Source organism: Narcine bancroftii, chromosome 8 (genome assembly GCF_036971445.1).
Source record: "Narcine bancroftii isolate sNarBan1 chromosome 8, sNarBan1.hap1, whole genome shotgun sequence".
In the NCBI taxonomy this organism is placed as follows: Eukaryota; Metazoa; Chordata; class Chondrichthyes; order Torpediniformes; family Narcinidae; genus Narcine; species Narcine bancroftii.
In genome coordinates this window covers 134,211,551-134,234,155 of record NC_091476.1, presented here as the reverse complement: position 1 = coordinate 134,234,155, position 22,605 = coordinate 134,211,551, and positions in this window count along the sequence as shown.

Here is a 22,605-nt window from a genome sequence, read left to right as displayed (position 1 = left end):
AACTCCTGTTGTTCTATAGCTCTACCTGGAGGCTTTACTGTTGAGCTTACCCATTTGGTTTGATGCTTTGCTCCCATTATTGTTAACAATTAAAACAACAGGAGCAAGAGTTAGCTCATGGCCCTTTCATACCTGATCTGACCTCACCCTCAGTTCATTGTCCAACTCATTACCATTTACCTTTGATTCAGCTAAAGTCTAAAACTCTATCTCCCCCCCACCCCCCCCCATATGTTCTCGATGGAGAAAGTTATGAACTCAGCCAACACCATCATGGTGTTCACTCCATTGAGGACATCTACAAAAGGTGGTGTCTTAAGAAAGTATCTATCCTCTCGGATCTTCACAATCCAGGCCATGCCCTCTTTTCACTGCTAACATCAGGAAGGAGGTATACCCAGTGGCAGAAGGACACTATCTTCTCCTCTGCTATCAGATTTCTGAATGGACAAGGAACTACAGACACTACCTCACTTTCTCATTTTCCTTGCACTATTTATAGCAATGTTTGCACTGCAAATATACCAAAAAAAATGACAGATTCTGATTCTGAATCATCCTTCGCTTTCTGCAAAAACTTAGCAATACGACGGAGTTGGAAAATGATTAAATGACAGGGCAGACTCTATGGGCTGAATAGACCATTTCTGCGCCTACATCTTATGTTCTTAAGATTCCAAAGACACACCACCTTGAGAACAGATGTTCCACCTAATTTTAATTTTTAATTTGGTTACCCTTTATTTTGAAACAAATATGCAGACGTGGAGTCAATAAACAGACCTAAGTATTTCTCAGTGTTCGTCAATGCCTCATGCTGGAAAGGAAATTTCAGTATTGCAATCTTCTCAGTAAATACAGCCATTTATTGGACTGCAGCCCATTAAAATCTCTATTGAAAATTAAACACTGAATGAACGTCACTTAATTGTAGTATAAAAGTTTGGGGATAATTTACATTATTGAGGATAGCCAATGTGGCATATCTGGCAGAGCTCCCAAATCATCTCTATTGGTTTGGGGCAAAAGGGGTTAATAAAGTCTGCATGCTGCTCTCCTAGAGATAAAAAAAAATTAAAAAACAACACATTTTGGGTCTGAAGAGGTTTTGACTGCTTTCACATTGTAACACTCTCTCCTTATGTGCAGTCGCAGACAGAATTCAAGTTTGACGCACAACACACTGGTTCCAGCTCAAGTGCAAACCAATCTTGGCAATAGCTTTATGTTCACATCTGTATAAGTTCATTTTCCAATCAATCCTGTTCCCACTTCTGCAAAGAATTGCAGATCGATTCATGGAAATGTACCTCAAAGCCTTACATTCATTTTCCCCAAATTCCCGTGGAAAGGTCACAAACGGTTCTGATGAGATTGAATCTCAAACAAATCAAATATATTGGCAATTAATAAAAATATGCAAAACAATTTGGCTGCAGAGCAATAAATAATAATGTCACCAATACATCTAGAATGATGGCATTTTTATTAACAAAATATATTTTATTCTATAGCCTTTCCACACATGTTCCATCCCACTAGCCAACCTACGTCTGCTGTCCAAACCAATTTGCTGAATTACGAGGAAAGCTTTTTTTGTTTTGTTTTAGAGACTGACCTCTGTTAACAGCATTTTCTGTTTTCATTTCAGATTTCTTGGACCTTTAATTTAAAAAATTCTCTTCTTTGAAATGATGGGTCCCTCTTTCTGCCACCCATTCAGCCTCCGTGGGTTCAGCCAGCAGATTTCCCAGGAAAACTGCTGAGAATTTGACCAAATTCAACTTTTGCTGGTTTCAAACCCAAATGAAGATCAGACAGCAAACCCCAGACCATCATTTTTGGCCAGAGTTTTGCCTCTGCTACATGAAGGACCCCGTTTGACCTGCTGAGCTTCCCCAGCATTTTGTGTTTAAACTTCTACCACAGTGTCGACAGAATTTTGTGATTTACTTTTGGCCAGGGATTGCTCACTTGGTGGCAAATTCACAGGGGAATGGCTATGCTTTATATCAGGATACAGGCAAAGTCCAGCAACATCTGACCCCGGGCAAGTTAAGTGGGAGTGGACTGCACCAGGAAAAACACATTCTCCCATCTCTCCTGAGAATCATTCCTGCTCCTTCTATCCCACCAAATAGAGGTGATCAAAACTTTATATTGAGGTCTTTATTACAGTGAACATGTAGCCAGGTTTTTAAACATTCAGTATTGGTTGCTGATACTGTGGGAATGTTCCAGCACATTCAAAGTTCAGATTTATTGTCAGCGTACATACATCACGAAACCCTGAGCTTCCTTTTCCTGGAGGCCAAGCAGAATTTCCACTTATTAGTAGTCCAAAAAAACTGAAGTATACAAGAGAGAAATGTAAACAAGAAGGCAGTGCAAACAAACTGGGTAATACATAAAATAAATATTCAATAATAAATAAAGTGCAAAGTAAGAGTGTTGGAGACTCTGATGTGCTGGCTGTTTAAGAGTGATGATGGAGCGGGCCTGAGCCTGATGAAATGAGTCTTGTGACACTTACTCCTCTCTCTTGATGGCAGTAGAGAGAACAGAGCAAGTCCTGGGTGATGTGGATCCCTGATTGCTGCTGCTCTCCAATGGCAGTGTTTCGTGTAGATTTTCTTAATAGTGGCAAGAGTTTTGACTGATGTACTGGGCTGTGTCCATTACTTTTTGCAGGCTTATCTTACCTGTCTCTAACTGACCTTGAAGTGAAAAGGTTATTAGGGAAATCTTCAAATGTAGATTTCCTTTCTAAGTGAATCAAATATTTCTCAACATACCCATCGTTAGCTTTAACTCTAAATGTGATTATCCCACTTCCCATTATGGGATTTGAACTCTCAGTTTCCAGGTCAATAGAGCAGTCTTCAGTTGAGAGTCCTGTAATGTAACCAGCACACCAATGTATCCCAATGCCTCACCTGCTGAAGAAGGAACATCCAGCCATTCATTTAGGGCTTGAAGCAATTTTGAATAATTCAAGCCAGATTCAGTCCAAGTGTTCTTACTCCTACATCTGAAGCTGCAGTGGGAGGTTAGGAAAGGATAATGACAGCCACCTTTTGCTTCATAAGCATCCCGAATAGAGAGTGGGAGTTGGACTGTGGGAGGTGATTGATTATCACTTGGGTTGATGGAATTTTCAGTCACGATTCACAGCCCACGATGATTTTCAATGATAATTTTCAGGAGAACGAAGCACTGCCCAGGGAATAAAGATGATGTCTTGGGAAGGACGAAATGCCATTCATTTCAGGTGGAGAAGAATTGTTGGATGAACTATTTAACCGTGTTTATAACTAAATGTTTCCATAAGTGTTCAAGTACAGTTTTCCATTAATAACAACCATTCTCGTTCTCACTTAGTTTGATCTGACTCCTTGGTCCACATCAACAGTGGAAAGGTGGAGATAGTAGATGGCTTTAAGTACCTAGAGGTAAATATCTTCACCGATTTATCCTGGTCTACCTACATCAATGCAATGGCCAAGAAAACAATTCAATGCCTCTACTTTTTCAAAAATCTGAGGAAATTTACCAAGTCAACTACTTCCCTTAACAACTACTGCAGGTGTCCCAGAGAGTTGTGAATAGGACTCAGTCCATCACACACCTGACACCAGCGCACGAGTACACCCTCCCCTCATCCATAACTTCTGTTACTGTGGAAAAACATTAAAAAAAACTCATCCTATTCCAGCCACACACCCTTCACTCACCTCCCATCAGACAACCTGATGTACCCAAAAAAGTAGTAAAATTACATTGATCATGCTCCACACCAGCTGATCTCTGTGATGCTGCACTTTTCCTCTGTCTTGCTTGATGTACTATGTATGAGATGTACAACTCGTCGGCTTGAAAAACAACCTCTATAACTGCATCTTGACACATGTGATAATCAACCTGAACAAACTCATCAATAGCACCCATTGATTGTTACTGAGGAGCTGCTGCATTTGCTTTTGGAATCTTATTCTTGAGAAATAATAGGTGGGTAAAGCCATACTTATACTTTCCTTGAAATCTCTAACATCCCTATTGTAAAAAGCGACAATGATGTTGGAGGAACTTTGCAGGACTTGTAATGTTCACAGGAGGTAAAGATACTGTATATACAGTAACCAACATTTCAGGCCTGAGCCCTTCTTCTGAAGGAGGTTTAGGGCTCTTCTGAAAAAGGACTCAGGTAACATACTTTATCACCTATGGATGGTGTGTGACCTGCTGAGTTCCTCCAGCAATTCTGTGTTTTTACTACAATCACAGCACTTGCAAATTTTCATGTTGTGATGGTACAGACCTATCACCAATGTATATAGTTACAGTATCTAGAGTCTGTAATGACTGTGCTTACAGCGATTGGCTGAGAACTTAGCCATGCCTACTGTCTGGGCCTTAAAGGGTTGTGTCCCAAGCCAGGTCGAATCATTCCGGACTCGTCGGCCTCTTGTGAAGAGCTCCTGTCTTTTGCTAATAAAAGCCTTGGTTTGGACCAACAAGTCTTTGGTTCTTTCGACGAGCTCTACAATTTTATTAGCAAAAATAATTTTTTTAAAAAGGGATGGAGCGTCTGTCTCGGCCAGAAAAACTTGACATCGACCCACAGTCAGCTACAGCCTTTAAAGCCTTTAAGTTCTGGCTGTTGAACTTTGAAAACTTCCTAAGGCTCATTGAGGTGGAGGAGGATAACCAGCGTCTATCAGCATTGCTGTCTATGGTGTCCTTGAGAGTCGATGAGAACATCCAGGATGAGACCACTTACACCGCAGCCATAAAGGTACTGAAAGAACTGTACAATCAACCAATGAACAGAGTTCATGCCCAGCTCATGCTTGCGTTGAGGAAGCAACAGCCCGGCGGGTCCAGCAGGGCATATTTACAAGTAGTAAAGGCGTTGGGCAAGGACTGTAACTGTGTGGACAAAACTGCTGCCGAGATCACAAACGATCTTGTCTGGGATGCCTGTGTGGCCGGGCTCCGATCGAACGAAGTGAGGCTGCGCTTGCTCGAACAAGGGGTAGAAAAACTAGAGGACGTGGCCCGGATTGCAATCACAATGGAGGATGCAGCCTTAAAGTCAAACGAGTTCTCTAGGGACTGGACCCCTCGTTCTGATGTGAGTAGAGTGCCCTTCTACCCTACCACCCCCCGATATACTGACAGCCTGTCGGCTGCTGCTAAACTGCCCCCTGCGAACCCAAAATGTTATTTCTGCAGGAGGGACAAGCACAGCAGGTCCCAGTGCCCAGCAAGAAAAGCCAGGTGCCAGAAGTACCTTAAAAATGGCCACTTTGCTGCAGTCTGTAGGTCTAAAATGGCCGCCGGCAAACACAGTGCCTCGTGTGAAGCCCAATCCCCACTATCCCATTCAAACTCTTCTTCCCCAGAGCTCTCATCCAATGAGAGCGATGGCTCCCCTGCATGGCAACGCCTGACGTCACGGAGACGCCGAACCCGTAAGGGGCAGCCCACCCTCGTAACCATGACGTTGGCCCACCTCTCGCCCCCATGCGGAACACTCGACCCAGCCTCGGTCCCGATTGTAGAGCCCGCTATTGCCACGGCCACGACCACCCCTGGGGCCGATACTACCGTTGCTGCTGCCGCTGCCACCACCACAGCCACCCCCGGAGATGACGCTACCGCTACCACTGCCCGCTCCCCTGCTGCCACTGCCCACGCCGCCGCCGGTGCGGCCACTGCGACCGACTGGGGACACGTCGCGGCCAACCAGGTACTCGCCCTAGCGTCCATCGCTGACGACCGCTGCGGCCCGACCGCCGCGACCGATGACCTACCCACTGCCAACCGTGAGCAACAACCCCAATACTTACCGTTCATCCACCAACGCCGCCACAACAGCACCTTCGGGAGTACCTCCAACCTGCTCCTCCAGCGCTGACTGCATCTATGACGTCATCCCGTTCCGTGACGTCAACACGCGGATCTCCCCTGTTGACAGGATCAGTGGCTGCTTCTATAACACTAAATCAGCAATGCTCTCATCCCCTCACTAAAGCAATGGATCTGATTAAAGTGCATGGACACTACACCAATTGCTTATTTGACACTGGGTCAACTGACAGTTTTATCCGGCCAGATCTGGCCCTCCGTTGTGGACTTGACATTATTCCCCACTACCCAGAGGATCTCATTAGCGACTAGGTCGGACTCAACTGGATAAAGGGGTATTGCATCACCACGCTGGAAGTACAGGGTGTAACGGTCACCCACTTCAAATTATTCATCCTTCCCCAATTGTGCGCGCCAGTGTTGCTGGGATTAGACTTTCAGTGTCAGTTGCAAACGGTGTCCCTACACTTTGGGGGACCCCACGCCCCCCTCTCGGTCTGCCATCGCCCCACCCCTGAAGCACCCGAGCAACCCGCCCCCGTGCCCCGGGGCCACTCCTGCGGCCTTTCCACACTCCAGATTGCCCCGCCAGCACACTTCGCAAACCTCACCCCTGGCTGGAAGCCTGTGGCCACCAAAAGTCAGCAATATAATTGCAAAAACAGGCAATTCATTAGGAGTGAGGTGCGCAGATTGCTGGATGAGGGCATCATCGAACCCAGTTCAAGTCCCTGGAGAGCCCAGGTGGTGGTTGTCAAGAACGGGGAAAAGCTACGGATGGTGGTCGACTATAGCCAGACCATTAACCGCTTCACGCTCCTGGATGCGTACCCCCTGCCACGCATCATGGATGTGGTGAACCAGATCGCCCAATACCGCATATTCTCCACCATTGACCTACGTTCGGCCTACCACCAGCTCCCGATCCGCTGTGAGAACCGACCATTCACGGACTTCGAAGCAAATGGGCGGCTGTATCAATTTCTCAGGGTACCATTCGGGGTCACGAATGGTGTCACAGTCTTCCAGTGGAAAATGGACAGGATGATGGACCAGAACGGGCTAACCACTACCTTCCCGTATCTGAACAATGTCACCATCTGTGGCCACGACACGCAGGACCACGACGGCAACCTAGACAAATTTCTTCAAACTGCCGGTTGACTGAACCTGACCTACAATTTTGACAAGTGTGTCTTCCAGACCACACGACTTGCAATTCTAGGTTGTGCGGTGGAGAACGGGGAAGTGATGCCAGATCCTGACTGCATGCGTCCCCTGATGGACTTGGCCCCCCCCACCCCCCATGCCCAGAAAGCGCTCAAACGCTGTCTGGGCTTTTTCTCATATTATGCCCAATGGGTTCCAAACTACGCCGACAAGGCGCGTCCTCTTATCAAGACCACCTCTTTTCACCTCTCGACCGAAGCCAGAGCGGCTTTCGATCTAATCAAATCCGACATCGCCACTGCAATGCTGCACGCGATCGATGAGTCTGTCCCATTTCAAGTTGAGAGCGATGCATCTGACTTCGCCCTGGCAGCCACTTTGAACCAGGCCGGTCGGCCTGTAGTCTTCTTCTCCAGAACCCTCCAGGGTCCAGAGAGTAGACACTCCTCGGTCGAGAAGGAGGCCCAAGCCATAGTTGAAGTGGTGCGTCGTTGAAGACATTACCTCGCTGGGAGGTGCTTTACACTGTTGACTGATCAACGCGCAGTCTCCTTCATGTTCAGCAACACCCAGCAAGGTAAGATAAAAAATGACAAAATCGCCAGATGGAGAATCGAACTCTCCACCTTTAACTATGACATCCTGTACCGGCCTGGTAAGCTCAACGACCCGCCTGACGTGCTCTCCAGGGGGACGTGCGCCAGCGTACAGATGGACAGACTACAGAAACTCCATGAGGCGCTCTGTCATCCAGGGGTCACTAGGTTTGCCCATTTTGTGAAGGCGCACAACCTACCCTACACAGTCGAGGAGATTCGCTCCATGACCCGAGGCTGTTCGGTGTGCGCTGAATGCAAGCCCCACTTCTTCCGTCCGGGGAACTCCCACGTTATCAAAGCCACCCGCCCCTTCGAGCGTCTAAGCGTAGACTTTAAGGGGCCCCTACCGTCGACCAACCGTAATAACTACATCCTTACGGCCATTGACGAGTACTCCCGCTCCCCGTTCGCTGTGCCCTGCCACCTCAGTGATACAGGCCCTTCACAGTATCTTCGCCATTTTCGGATACCCCAATTCCATCCACAGTGATAGGGGGTCCTCATTCATGAGCCCAGAGCTGCAACAGTACCTTCTGGAGTGTGGTATCGCTTCAAGCAGGACCACCAGCTATAACCCACGTGGTAACGGTCAGGTCGAGCGGGGGAATGGCACCACCTGAAGAGCGGTTACACTGGCTCTCTGGTCTAAAGGTCTCCCCACCTCTCACTGGCAGGAGGTTCTCACTAGTGCCTTACACTCCATCTGCTCCCTCCTATGTACTGCAACAAATGTCACCCCCCATGAAAGGATGTTCCTTTTCCTGAGGAAATCCAAATCAGGAACCATTGTACCAGCATGGCTCACCGTCCCTGGCCTCGTCCTTTCGCGACGCCACGTCCGGCACTCAAAGAACGACCCCTTGGTTGACCGAGTGACTCTACTCCACGCGAACCCGCATTACGCCTATGTTAAGTTCCCAGACAGCTGGGAGGGCACTGTTTCAGGCGGGACCTAGCTCAGGATGCAGCAACCCCCCCCAACCCAACCTTCCCCAGCTCTCTATTCCCCTGGTCCCTTGCCGAAACAAGGACCTGCCGACAACACGGCTGGGGAATTGAGCGAAGGAGCGGTCGCACCCGACGAGCCCTCTGGCAACACCACTCCAGCGACCCCAATCCCGGCACCACGGCGGTCACGCCGGATGGTCAGACCCCCTGACCGCTACAGTCCTTGACCTACCCCTTCCTTTCATTCTCTACCTCATTTTTTTTCCTTCCCTTCTCCCTCTTCAGCCCTTCCACCCCAGGGTCAGTTCTCCAAGAAAGAGTGAATGTGATAGTACAGACCTATCACCAATGTATATAGTTACAGTATCTAAAGTATGTAATGACTGTGCTTACAGCGATTGGTTGAGAGCTTAGCCATGCCTACTATCTGGGCCTTAAAGGGTTGTGTCCCTAGCCAGGTTGGATCATTCCGGACTGGTCGGCCACCTGTGAAGAGCTCCTGTCTTTTGCTAATAAAAGCCTTGGTTTGGATCAACAAGTCTGGTTTTTTCGACGAGCTCTACACATGTTTCATTCTCTAAATGACTGGAACAGATATCAGACTTCAAAAAATAGAAATTTCCAGCAAATAAACCCTGGGCAGAATGAAGCCATTCCCTTCATAAACACCATCCCCAAGTTGCTGATCCACCCTGCTTCTTGACCCCCTGAGAGAGGAAATAGATTGAGGGTAGTTGTGGGTAACATTTGACCCAGAGTTGAGCTTTGGACCTTTACACCAGGTCACCTCCAGATGTTTCAACATTGCAGTCCATCTGTTGCTGAAGTCCTCACCAATGGTTTTCAAGTGAAGTAATTCACAATGCACTATTGCTGTGCCAGTGACCTGGGTTTTAATCCAGTGCTATCTGTAAAGAATTTGTATGTTTTCCCCTTATGGGTTCCAGTTTCTTTCCACCCTTCAAAAAAAAAGTGGGTATATGAGTGTATTTGAGTAGTGTGGGCTCGAGAGCCAGAAGGGCCTGTTACTATGTTGTATCTCTGAATAAAGTAAAATCTTTATGTCTTGTAACCCATCAGAGATACCTATTTTAAAAAAAAATCAAACCAGAATTCAGTGGTCAACAATGGCAACCAAATATTCAACCAAAGACCCATTTTCTGCAACAACAACAAAAATTCTTCTCTCCCTCTTGAGGATCTCTTCTTATAACCTATCCATCGGACAGGATTTTAGTTACCTTTCAGTGCCAATTTTTATTTAATAGTTCTGCTATGGAAGATTTTTTGGAATCTTATCCTTGTAGTTTGAAGCTTTGGACACTTTTCAGCTTTTCTTCCATCCAGGGATCCAAGAGAAAACCTGCTGGCTGTTCCATTGAGTTCTACTCTCACTCACCTGTCATCACTCCCATCATGACTTGAGGCAGCTGAATGTGATTAGAAGCAACACGTTGGACTGAAATAATCTCACCAATTGGCTAATTGCAGAAAATTAGATAATAAATACTTGCTTAAAGAAATCTTTAGATGTCGGGTGTTCTCAGTGGTGAACTGTTTCACTTCCAGGTTCAAAGATTGTGGGCTCAAGTATTATTCTGGTGCTTTAATATAGAATCCAGGCTATCATTCTGGAATAGTCTCAAGGTAATGCTGGTCTGTTGGATGAAAAGTTAAAAGTAGATGCCTAGTCTGTTCCTTCAGTGTAATATATCAGAGGCTCTGTGTGAAAATGCAAAGGCAGCTTTTAACCAAGTAGAGTATAGAACATTACAGCTCAGTATATGCCCTTGATATTCTGACCTATATTTTTCTATTGTAAAAAAAAAATACTAAACCCTTCCTACCTTGTACTCTCTTTTACTTTCTTACATGTGTTTGTTTAAGATTCAATGCCCTTAATTTTTTATCCTCCACCACCACCTCTGGCAATGCATTCCAAGCACCCAGAGGTCTCTGTGTATTTAAAAAAAAACTTACCTCTGATATCTCCCAAATATGTTTCTCCCTTCACCTTGCACAGATGTCTTCTGATGTTTGCTCTTCCCACCCTGGGATAAGGGTGCTGGCTGTCTACCTTATCTATGCCTCTCAGGATCTTGTAGACTTCTATTAAGTCACCACTCATTCTTCTTTGCTCCAAAGAAAAAGGCTCTGTGAGCCTTGCCTCATAAGACCCATTTTCCAATCCAAGTAACATCCTGCTATATCTCCTCTGCACCTTCTCCATAGCTTCCTCATCCCTCTTATAATGAGTTGATCAGAACTGAACACAATGCCCTAAGTGTTGTAGAGTTTAGGGTCCAGGATGTGGCTACACGAATCCAGAACATCCTAAAGGGTGAAGGGAAAGAGCCTGAGGTCGTGGTTCACTTCAGTATCAATGACATTGGTAGGAAGGAAGAAGTGGTCCTGCAAAATGAATATAAGGAGTTGGGCAGGGAACTCAGAAGAAGGACCATTAAGGGCATAATCTCTGGATTACTTCCTGTGCCATGCAATAGTGAGGGTAAAAATAGAGTCAGGTGGAAATTGAATGTGTGGCTGAAGGGGTGGAGTAAAAGACAGGGTTTTAAGTTCTTGGACCACTGGGACTATTTCTGGGGGAGATGGGACCTATACTGTAAGGATGGGTTACATCTAAATTCCAGAGGTACCAGTCTCCTGGCAGGGGTATTTGCTAGGGCTTTAAAGTAGTAAGGTTGGGGACAAGGGTTCATGTTAGGGAGGATAACAAGAACAGAGTCTTTAGGCAAAGAAAAAAGGCTTTTTCACACAATCTGGAGGTGGAACAGCAGCAGGTAATAAATAGTGGCCATAGTAACATGTGCAATGAGGGCAGACCGACGTTCAGGTCGGTGGCTGTCAGTCAAGCAAGGCTGTGTTCTCGCACCAACCCTCTTTTCAATCTTCTTCAGCATGATGCTGAACCAAGCCATGAAAGACCTCAACAATGAAGACGCTGTTTACATCCGGTACCGCACGGATGGCAGTCTCTTCAATCTGAGGCGCCTGCAAGCTCACACCAAGACACAAGAGAAACTTGTCCGTGAACTACTCTTTGCAGACGATGCCACTTTAGTTGCCCATTCAGAGCCAGCTTTCAGCGCTTGACGTCCTGTTTTGCGGAAACTGCCAAAATGTTTGGCCTGGAAGTCAGCCTGAAGAAAACTGAGGTCCTCCATCAGCCAGCTCCCCACCATGACTACCAGCCCCCCCACATCTCCATCGGGCACACAAAACTCAAAACGGTCAACCAGTTTACATATCTCGGCTGCACCATTTCATCAGATGCAAGGATCGACAATGAGATAGACAACAGACTCGCCAAGGCAAATAGCGCCTTTGGAAGACTACACAAAAGAGTCTGGAAAAACAACCAACTGAAAAACCTCACAAAGATAAGCGTATACAGAGCCGTTGTCATACCCACACTCCTGTTCGGCTCCGAATCATGGGTCCTCTACCGGCACCACCTACGGCTCCTAGAACGCTTCCACCAGCGTTGACTCCGCTCTATCCTCAACATCCATTGGAGCGCTCACACCCCTAACGTCGAGGTACTCGAGATGGCAGGGGTCGACAGCATCGAGTCCACGCTGCTGAAGATCCAGCTGCGCTGGATGGGTCACGTCTCCAGAATGGAGGACCATCGCCTTCCCAAGATCGTATTATATGGCGAGATCTCCACTGGCCACCGTGACAGAGGTGCACCAAAGAAAAGGTACAAGGACTGCCTAAAGAAATCTCTTGGTGCCTGCCACATTGACCACCGCCAGTGGGCTGATAACGCCTCAAACCGTGCATCTTGGCGCCTCACAGTTTGGCGGGCAGCAGCCTCCTTTGAAGAAGACCGCAGAGCCCACCTCACTGACAAAAGGCAAAGGAGGAAAAACCCAACACCCAACCCCAACCAACCAATTTTCCCTTGCAACCGCTGCAATCGTGTCTGCCTGTCCCGCATCGGACTGGTCAGCCACAAACGAGCCTGCAGCTGACGTGGACTTTTTACCCCCTCCATAAATCTTCGTCCGCGAAGCCAAGCCAAAGAAAAGAAAAGTAACAATTGTAGAGAGGGTGAGAGACAGAAAGTTAAATGTGGAAGATCTCTGAGATGCACTTATTTCAATGCATGGAGCGTGATAAACAAGGTGGATGAACTAATGATGTGGATTGACACATGGCGTTATGATGTGAAAGCAATTTGTGAGACATGGTTGAAGGAAGGTTGTGACAGGCAGCTAAATATTCCGGGATTTCGCTGCTTTAGAAGTGACAGAATTGGCGGAGTATGAGGGGAAGGTTTGGCGCTTGCTGCTTGTCAGGGAATATATTACAGCGGTGCTGAAGCAAGATAGACTGAAGGACTCATCACGTGAGGCTCTGTGGGTTGAATTAAAAAATAAGGTGAGGCTACAAATATAGGGGTATATTATAGGCTGCCAAAAGAGGATAGGGAGCTGAAAGACCAAATGTGCAGGGAAATAGCTGAGATGTGTCGCGGAAATAGGGTTGTGATAGTTGGGGATTTCAATTTTCCTAACATTGTTTGGGAAACATAATCAATGAGAGGGCAGGATGGCTTAGACTTTATCCAATGTGTTCAGGATTGCTTTTCACAGCAGTATGTTGAGGTGCCTACTAGAGGGGAAGCAGTGTTAGATCTATTGTTAGAGAACGGAATAGGGAAGGTGATTGAAGTGTGTGTTGGTGAGAACTTTGGATCCAGTGATCATGGGTCCATTAGCTTCAACTTAAATATGGAAAGGGATAGGTCAGGTCTGAGGTTGAAGGACTTCAAGTGGGGGAAGGCTAGATTTGAATAAATGAGAAGGGATTATGCAGAAAATTATATGGGCTGATCTTTTTTCTGGAAAGGATGTAGAGGAGATTTGGAGGGTATTTGAAGAAGAGATATTGAGAGTACAGGATCTTTACATGCCAGTCAAATCAAAAGGCAAGGCCAAAAGCTTAAGGGAACCATGGTTTTCTGGAAAAATAAGGAAGTTGGTTCGGGATAAGAGGGGGACATTTACTAAATTTAAGAAGCAAAAAATGGATAAGATGTATGATTATTACATAAATTGCAGAAAAAAAACCTTAAGAAGGAAATTGGAAAGGCAAAAAGAAGGTATGAGGTGTCAACAGCTGATGAGGTAAAAGTGAATCCTAAGATGACTTTATTCATTGGAAAGTAGATGGTTGCGAGGGGATTTGATACAGATGTTTAAAATTATGAAAGGAATAGATCAACTAGATGCAAGTAGGCTCTTCCCCCTGAGAGCAGGGGAGGTTGAAACAAGAGGACATAAGTTGAGGGCAAGGGGGAAAAGTTTTAGGAGAAACATTAGAGAATGCTTCTTCACTCGGAGCATGGTGGGTGAATGTAATAATCTTTAGGGGGAAATAGCCGAGGCAGAGTCAATTCTTTCATTTAAGAGAAGGCTGGATCTATACATGGATAAGAGGGGTCTGGAGGTTTATGGGCGGAGAATAGGCAGGGGATCTAGCGGAGTTGTTTGAGTGAACTGGCATGGACTTGAAGGTCAAAGATGACCTGTTTCCATGCCATAAACTGTTATATGGTTACGTATATAGTTGCAACATGACCTCTCAACTCTCAAACTCAATCCCTTTACTAATGAAACTCAGCATCCCATAGGCCTTCTTAACTATCCTATCAACCTTGGTGGTGACCTTGAGAGATGTTTGGATTTGGACTCCAAGTTCCTCCATACTATTAAGTATCTGACCATTAACTCTGTACTTAGCCTTTAGCTTTGGCCTTCCAAAATGTATCACCACACATTTTTCTGGATAGAGCTCCATCTGCCACTTTTCTGCCCAATGCTGCATCTTGTCTATATCCTTTTGTAACCTATGACAACCTTCAACACTTTCCACATCTCCTTCAATGTTTGTATCATCCACAAACGTACTGACTCATCCTTCCTCTTTTTCATTTGGGTTATTTATGAAAATTACAAAGAGCAGAGCATAAATATTTTCTCTCGGTTGACAATGCTACAAAATGGGATGTTCTGATCCCTGTTAGCTGTGGGGTCTTGTCCTGCCTCAGTTGGAGATCAATCTTCCTGTCCTGCTCTACATTTCAAAAGTATTCTGTGATCTGTGAAATACTTGGGGCATCCTGAGTCTGCAGATCTTGCTCTCAATGCATCAAGCATTGTGGATTGTTTAAATTATAATTTATATCAGGTGCAAGCAACACCAAGATGAGCTTTGTCATGTTTATGGATTCTAGATCCATCCTATCTTGCCCAGATTAAGCCAGTTGTTTTGTGAAATTCGGGTTGTGAATTCAACACTTTTAACACAGTGTTGCAACTCTACATATTTCTGGTGAGACCACACTTAGAGTATTGTGCTCAGTTCTGGTCACCTTATTAGAGGAAGAATGTGGAACCTATGGAGCAGATGTAGAAGAGATTTACCAGGATGTTGCCTGAGTTGGAAATTAAATCTATGAAACAAGGATAGCAGAGCTAGGACTTTCCTCTTTGGAGTGTAGAAGAATGAAAGGAGATTTAATAGAGGTCTACAAGATCCTGAGAGGCATAGATAAGGTGGACAAGCCAATGTCACTTTCCCAGGGTAAGAATAATAAACACCAGAGGACATCTGTACAAAGTGAAAGGAGGAAAGTTTAGAGGGGGCATCAGAGGTAAAGTTTTTATTTTTACAGAGTTGTAGATGTCTGGAATGTTTTGTCAGAGTTGGTGGTGGAGGCTGAAACATCAGATGTATTTTCTTTTGGTAGGAATATAGAGTTTGGCTCAACATTGAGGGCTGAAGGGCCTGTACCGTGCAACAATGTTTTATATTCTATGTTCTAGGTTAAAAATTTTCAGAATTAATAGGGTTAATTTCATATATCTGCTCCATAAACTTCTGAACTGTGCTTAATATCAACAAGTTCCTTCTGTTTCTGATGCCTTGCTGCTGTGCTGAGCTCACGGGGACAGCGCCAGAACGAGTATTGGAGGAGGGTGTTAGATAACCAGGTGGGGCACAGTCTGACAGTCATAAACACGCTCAATGGGGGAGGGTGGTGTGCTGGTAGTGGCCTACCTGCCTAGTGAACATAGACCTCCTCCATCCCTCTGACTTAGCTCTGAAAGCATTGGTTTCATTGCATGGAGAGTTTCTAGTGTGTGTCAAGCTGGATCCTAGTGATGGTTGACGCATGCTATTGACACGGGTTTAGACAGGTCTGATGGTGAGCGGTGACCACAAGTGCATGGGGGCACAGCATCTCACAATGGGAGGACCATGCCACATGAGCATATGTGGGCACAGCACCTCGTAAGGAGGGGCCATGCCCACGAATGCCCCCCCTTGGCACTGACCGTGGAGCTCCACCATTTATCCCAGAGCCAATCATTATTTCCAATTACATCATGAGAAGGAATAACTTCCAGATGAAAGAGTTTCCACTCTGTCACCTTGTCCTCAAACACATTAATCTTTCTTGGCTGTCTCCAAAGCATGCTACCCAGTCACCTCTGCAAGGAAAGAAAAATTGATCTTTCACAAGTGGCAACTTCTGGTTGTGAAGAGAACTTGGAAATCTGATGTCCGCACAAGATCCATTTGAGTGAAATATGTAAATATGCCTTTGTCCAGTTTTTAATTATACCTGGCTCTCTATTTTTCCCATTTACCAGCACATGGTTGGCCACATTCTGTGTTCTTTTGAAAAATGCAGATTTACAAATCAATCACATTAGGGCTCTCAGCTAGACAGGATGCAATGTGAAAATGTCTCATTGGAGTTGCAGCATGAATGTATTAAATATATGAAGCACATTGTAGAAGTTTCCAGGCGGCTGTGGGTGGAATACTCTTGCTGATTCATTGGTGCAGGCATACAGAAAGAGTAGTCTGAAGAGATAAACTCCTAAATAATGCCTTTGACAAGTTTTCCATGGCAGTTTGGTCTAGAGGGTTAGATCACATGGAATCTAGGGTGCTAGCTAATTGGATGCACAATTGGCTTGGTGGTTGGAGTCAGAGAATGGTCATGGAGAGTAGTTACTTAGATTATAGACCTGTACTGTTGGTGTTCCCTAGGGATCTGTACTGGGTCCGCTGTTTATATTTATCATTTCGATAAGAATGTAGTTGATGTAATTAGTAAGATTGTGGACACTAAAATTGGCAGTATAGTGGACAGTGATGAAAGTTATCTTAGATTACAACAGGATCCAGATCAGTGGTTTTCAAACTTTTCCTTTCCATTCACATACCACATTAAGCATTTGCTATGCTATAGGTGCTCTGTGATTAGTAAGGGATTGCTTAACATGGTATGTGAGTAGAAAGAAAAAGTTAGAAAACCACTGTTTTAATCGTACCTCATTGACTCGTTATGTGCATGGTTTCCTAACTCCAAAGGAAATGGGCCAATGACAATTTTTCTCAAGCAAAATATTTCAGTATCAATTGGGTCTTGAGCTGTGGTTCTCACCCTTCCCTTCCCACTCACATACTACCTTAAGTAATCCCTTTCTAATCACAGAGCACCTATGGCATAGGGATTACTTAAAGTGGTATGTGAGTGGAAAGAAAATGTTTGAAAACCACTGATATTTTAGATGAACTGAAAAAGTGGGCCAAGGATTTTCAGATGGAATTTAACTTGGAAAAGTGAGAGATGTGGTATTTTGGGGTGTAAATTCAAGTCTGATCTCACACAGTAATTGTCAATTTCCTGGAGAATGTTGGAGAACAGAGTTAACAGACTTCAAGCACATAGTTCCCTGAAAGTGGTGATGCAGGTAGGCAGGCTGGTAAAGAAGGTGTGGAACACACTACCATCAGTCAAGGCACTGGGAACAAGAGTTGGGGCATCATGTTACAGCTGTTCAAGACATTAATGAGACCACATTTGGAATATTGCATACATTTCTGGTTGCCTAGCTACAGGGAGGATGTCATTGTACTGGAAAGGGTACAGAAAAGATTCATAAGGATTGGAGAGCTTGACTTAATAAGAGAGATGGGATAAGCTTGACATTTTCCCTGGAGCATAGGAGGCTAAGGGCTTCCCTTAGAGGTTTATCTATTAAAGGCATAGATAAAGTAAATAGTCATTTTCCCAAGTAGAGAGTCTCAAACTAGAGTTGTGACGGGAAAGATTTAAAAGGGACCTGAGGATCAATTTTTTCACACAGAGAGGGGTGGATGTGTAGAATGAGCTGCTAGCAGAAGTGGTAGAGGCAGATATAATTACAACATTTAAAATACATTTCTGCAGATACGTGGATAAGGAATGTTTGGAGCGATGTGGGCCAAATGGAGGCAAATGGGAACAGCTGAGGTGGTCATCTTGGTCAGTATTGATGTGTTGGGTCATTGGACCTCTTTCTGTCCTGTTCAACTCGCTGACTGTATCTCTAATGTCAGAGATGTCAAATGACGTGTCGTAAGTTTGGATCTGAAGCTCAGGTTGTCAATGAATCAAATAGGAATCTGTGCAGCTGCAGATGCTGGGGGAGAGCTGGAAGCAAAGCCGTGACTCTGAGGGGAGAAGGGGAACTTCATAGAGACATACCAAATGCTGAAAGGCCTGGACAGAGTAGATGTGGCAAGGCTATTTCCCATGGTATGGGAATTGGGAGTCTAGGACAAGAAGGAGTAACTTCAGTATAAAAAGGGTGCCAACTTAAAACAGTGTTGCGGAAAAATAGCCAGAAGTTCGAGTCTGTGACACTTGTTGCCACAGGCAGCTGTGGAAGCAAGGTCATGGGGTGTGTTTAAGGCAGAGATTGACAGGTATTTGATTAGTCAGGGCATCAAGGGTTATGGGGAGAAGGCCAGGAATGGAGTTGAGCGGGAGGATAGATCAGCTCACTATAGAATGGTCGATCATACTCGACGAGCTGATTGGCCTACATCTGTTCCTATATCTTGTGATCTTGTAATCTTTTGCTTCACTTTCTCCTCTAGTTAGGGGTGTTTGGTTATGCTCATGGCAGGTCTTTGTTTGCCTTCCAGCAGACAAAGGTTAAAGTATATCCTATATGTTACATTTTTATTATGATTACATGAGTTTAAAAGGAACCTTGAGAGATCTAAACAAGAACAGAAAATTATAGAAAGATGCAGGAACTGACATGGGGAGTAACCTAGTCAGTCAAACTGACTTGGTGCACAATTCAAATGTTAACTATTCTCTGTGGACTAATGAATCCTTCTAACTTACCCTACTTTCATTTCTGTGAAGATATTAATGGTACAATGCAGAGGCTCACTAGCCAGCAACATTATCACCTAGTGAAGGGAATCTCCATCCATTTACATGCACAATAGCATGAACTTCTCAATAAACGGGAAGGAAAAAAAATACTTTTTCAAATAAAATTAGCTGTGCTTTAGTGAGACAGTACAGAAGACTCGGGTTACTTTATTCATTGAAACAGATTTTGCAAAGTTACGTAGTGATTCTGTTCTATTCAAGGAGATCCAACTGCCATGAAATTAAATAATATTCTGCTTAAATTCAAGTGTTCAGAAAATATAAATATGATCTCTTCCATAACTTACTTCAGGAAACCATTTAAAATATGCATGAAATAATATATTTGAAAGATTGTTTCATAAATGTATCAATTTATCAAATAATGGTAAATTGGTAATTTGCCATTAATGGGAAGTTATAAAATAATTGACAACTTGTCCCTGAGAATCTGTGTCTGTTTATAAAGTAAGCATTAGACTGGATAGATCTGATTGCAGATAGCTTGGCAGAGATGTCTGCAAGGTGTTTCCAGTGAGTATCAATATAGAAAGGTGGCATGAAGTTTCCATGAAGCTTGATATTCACCATTTATCATTCAGAAATATATTTGGCAAAAATTAATTCTACATAAGACAGTACTATTATTCTCCAGTATTCTCAGCAAATGCAGGTCTGTTTTCCATATACCAACAGGATGTGACAAATGCAATTCACAAAGGGATATTACGGCAAAGCGTATACTTGGATTCCTCTTTCACTCTCAAACATATTTAAGGTCGATACAATTGTGAAGATGCTCACCAGTGGCTATACTTCGTGAAAATTTTGAGGAGATTTCATTTGTCACCAAAGATCCTTGCAAATTTCTACAGGTGTATCATGGAGAGCTTCCTGATTGGTTGCATCACTATTTGGTATGGAGGTGCCAAAGCACAAGACAGGAAAAGACTACAGAGAGTGGTGAACTCTGCCAATGCCATTGTGGGTGTCAGTTTTCACTCCATTAAGGACATCTACAAGAGGTAGTGCTTTAAGAAAGCAGTCTTCAATCCTCAAGGATCCTCACCACCCAGGCTATGCCCTCTTCACACTGTTACCATTGGGAAGAAGGTACAGGAACCTGAAGACGAGCACCCAATGGCTCAAAAACAGTTTTCTGAATGGACAGTGAATCACAGACATGACCTCACTTTCTCATGAATTTATTCTGAATTCTGATTTTGAGGTTGTGAAGCAAAACCTAGTCAAAGTGTTCACATCAGTTCCTTATGTCTGAGTTTCCCTTTCAGCTGGATCTCACTTGATTGAAAGTTGAACTGAAATCCTTCCACAATGATTTTACTCTTATTAATAACATATTTCAGTTTGTTTTGCAACAGTCATCTTGGTTTGGAGCTTATTCTAAAATCTGTTCTTTATCTTCATGTACAATTTTCCACTTCTGGAAAACAGATTTGACCACTGATAGTAAATGATACTGAGACGATTAAAACTTTTTTTGCATCAGAGAATGTCATAACAAAATAATTGCAAAATCATTGCATGAAATGTGCTTTTAGAGTCTCACATCTTAATTTATGTCTGAGATTTATAACATAAAGCGAAGACAGTAGTTCTCAAAAAATGGTTGAGGACCATTGGTTTAAAGGTATGTTCTTCAGCTTGTAAATCAATTGCTGCAGTCAGGTAATTAGTGGCACTGGAATTGATTCATTGTAGCAAGTGGAAAACTTTCATAATATTGGATCAGTTTTTGTATTAAAGAAAGTAATTGTAGGGCAGAATTGGATTAAACATGTGGTATTGCCAAAACAATACTTTCAACCGTCTCCACTAGCAAAGATTAAAAAATAGCTATCTTATTATCTTATTCTAGTGATAAAATCCTGCAGTGTGAGACCAATAGATCCAGACTGTTCCATACACAGAAAGAATCCTCTGGAACTGGACTGAAATAGTCTTATTTTTTTTCTCTTTAAGATGCAAGCATGTAATCAAAATCAATAGATGGCAATATTTTTTAAGGGATGAATTTCCCATGGTAGGGATTTTTTTTTCTTTGGCTTGGCTTTGCGGACGAAGATTTATGGAGGGGTAATGTCCACCTCAGCTACAGGCTCGTTTGTGGCTGACAAGTCCGATGTGGGACAGGCAGACACGGTTGCAGCAGTTGCAAGGGAAAATTGGTTGGTTGGGGTTGGGTTTTTCCTCCTTTGTCTTTTGACAGTGAGGTGGGCTCTGCGGTCTTCTTCAAAGGAGGTAGCTGCCTGCTGAACTGTGAGGTGCCAAGATGCACGGTTTGAGGCGATATCAGCCCACTGGTGGTGGTCAATGTGGCAGGCACCAAGAGCTTTCTTTAGGCAGTCCTTGTACCTCTTCTTTGGTGCACCTCTGTCTCGGTGGCCAGTGGAGAGCTCGCCATATAACACTATCTTGGGAAGGCGATGGTCCTCCATTCTGGAGACGTGACCTACCCAGCACAGTTTGATCTTCAGCAGCATGGATTTGATGCTGTCGGCCTCTGCCATCTCGAGTACTTTGATGTTGGAGATGAATATCATGAAGGGATATTAAGGGAACAGTAAATCCTGGCTTTGATTGATTGATTAGTCAGTATTTGTTTCCAATCACTGGAGGGAGTCCCTTGTCCACTCCTCCCTCCCTATTAATTGTCCCCTTGGTCCTTACCCCTGTGACCACAGGAGATGCTCCACTTGCACCCACACATTGCCCTCGTCACCATTTGGGGCCACAAAGAGTCCTTCCAAGTGAAACAACATTTCACTTGTGACTCTGCAGGGGCCATTTAATGAATCTGCTGCTCCTGTTGATGGTCTCCTCTACTTTGAAGAGACTTGGTGCAGACTGGAATATCACTTTGTTGAGCACCTCAGGTCTGTCTTCAGCAATAGTGTGGTACATCAAGTGGGCACCCATTTCAATTCCCCATCCCATTCTCTTGTTGACATGTCTGCCCATGGCCTCATTCGCTCTCTCTCTCTTTTCCCCCTCTCTCCTTAAATTTTATTGCTGAATTTTATTGCTGCTCACTGATCTCTAATTAGATTAGTAGGTAGCAAAACTAATTGGCTGAATGAATAGATTAAGTATCTGAACTGGGTCAAGTTATTTGTGGTAATGCTGAATGTGGAAATATAAGTGAATTGAAGGATGCAGAATTATCAACTGAAGTGTCTTTCTTGATTGTAAATGCAGTGTTGGAGGGCAAGTGAAGGGATGTGTGAGCCCGAGCTGAACAGGGCTCTGGATTCTGCAAACACCTTATCATAAAGGTATTTGTCTGCTGATTAGTTTCTATCTCTGCATTTTCTGGTTTTCTCAACTGCTAGACATTGTCCTGTAGTTTGATAATCCTGGGCCCTGTTTATACTTGCTAGGACTGGACCAGAGATTTGGCATTTTTACACAGAAACAGCTGAATTATTCTGGAAAAAAAATTAGCATATTGACCTCTAGTGTGTACCAATGTGGTTGTTTACACAGGGAAACTTTTAGACAGCCTTCCTGAGTTGTGGAGTTTGAAGGAGGATGAATGTGGGTGGACCCTCTGACAAATGTGATGGACGTTGAAGTGGACGTACAACAGGCATCCAGCACACATCATCACCACGTGGACGTTGTAAGTGACATCTAATTCATTTGCCCCGTTTCTTACGGAGGGACTGCAGAAAATTTAGGCTGCAGCTGCTCCGTGAAAATGTGTAGGGGTACCAGTGGAAAAATAAATTCCAT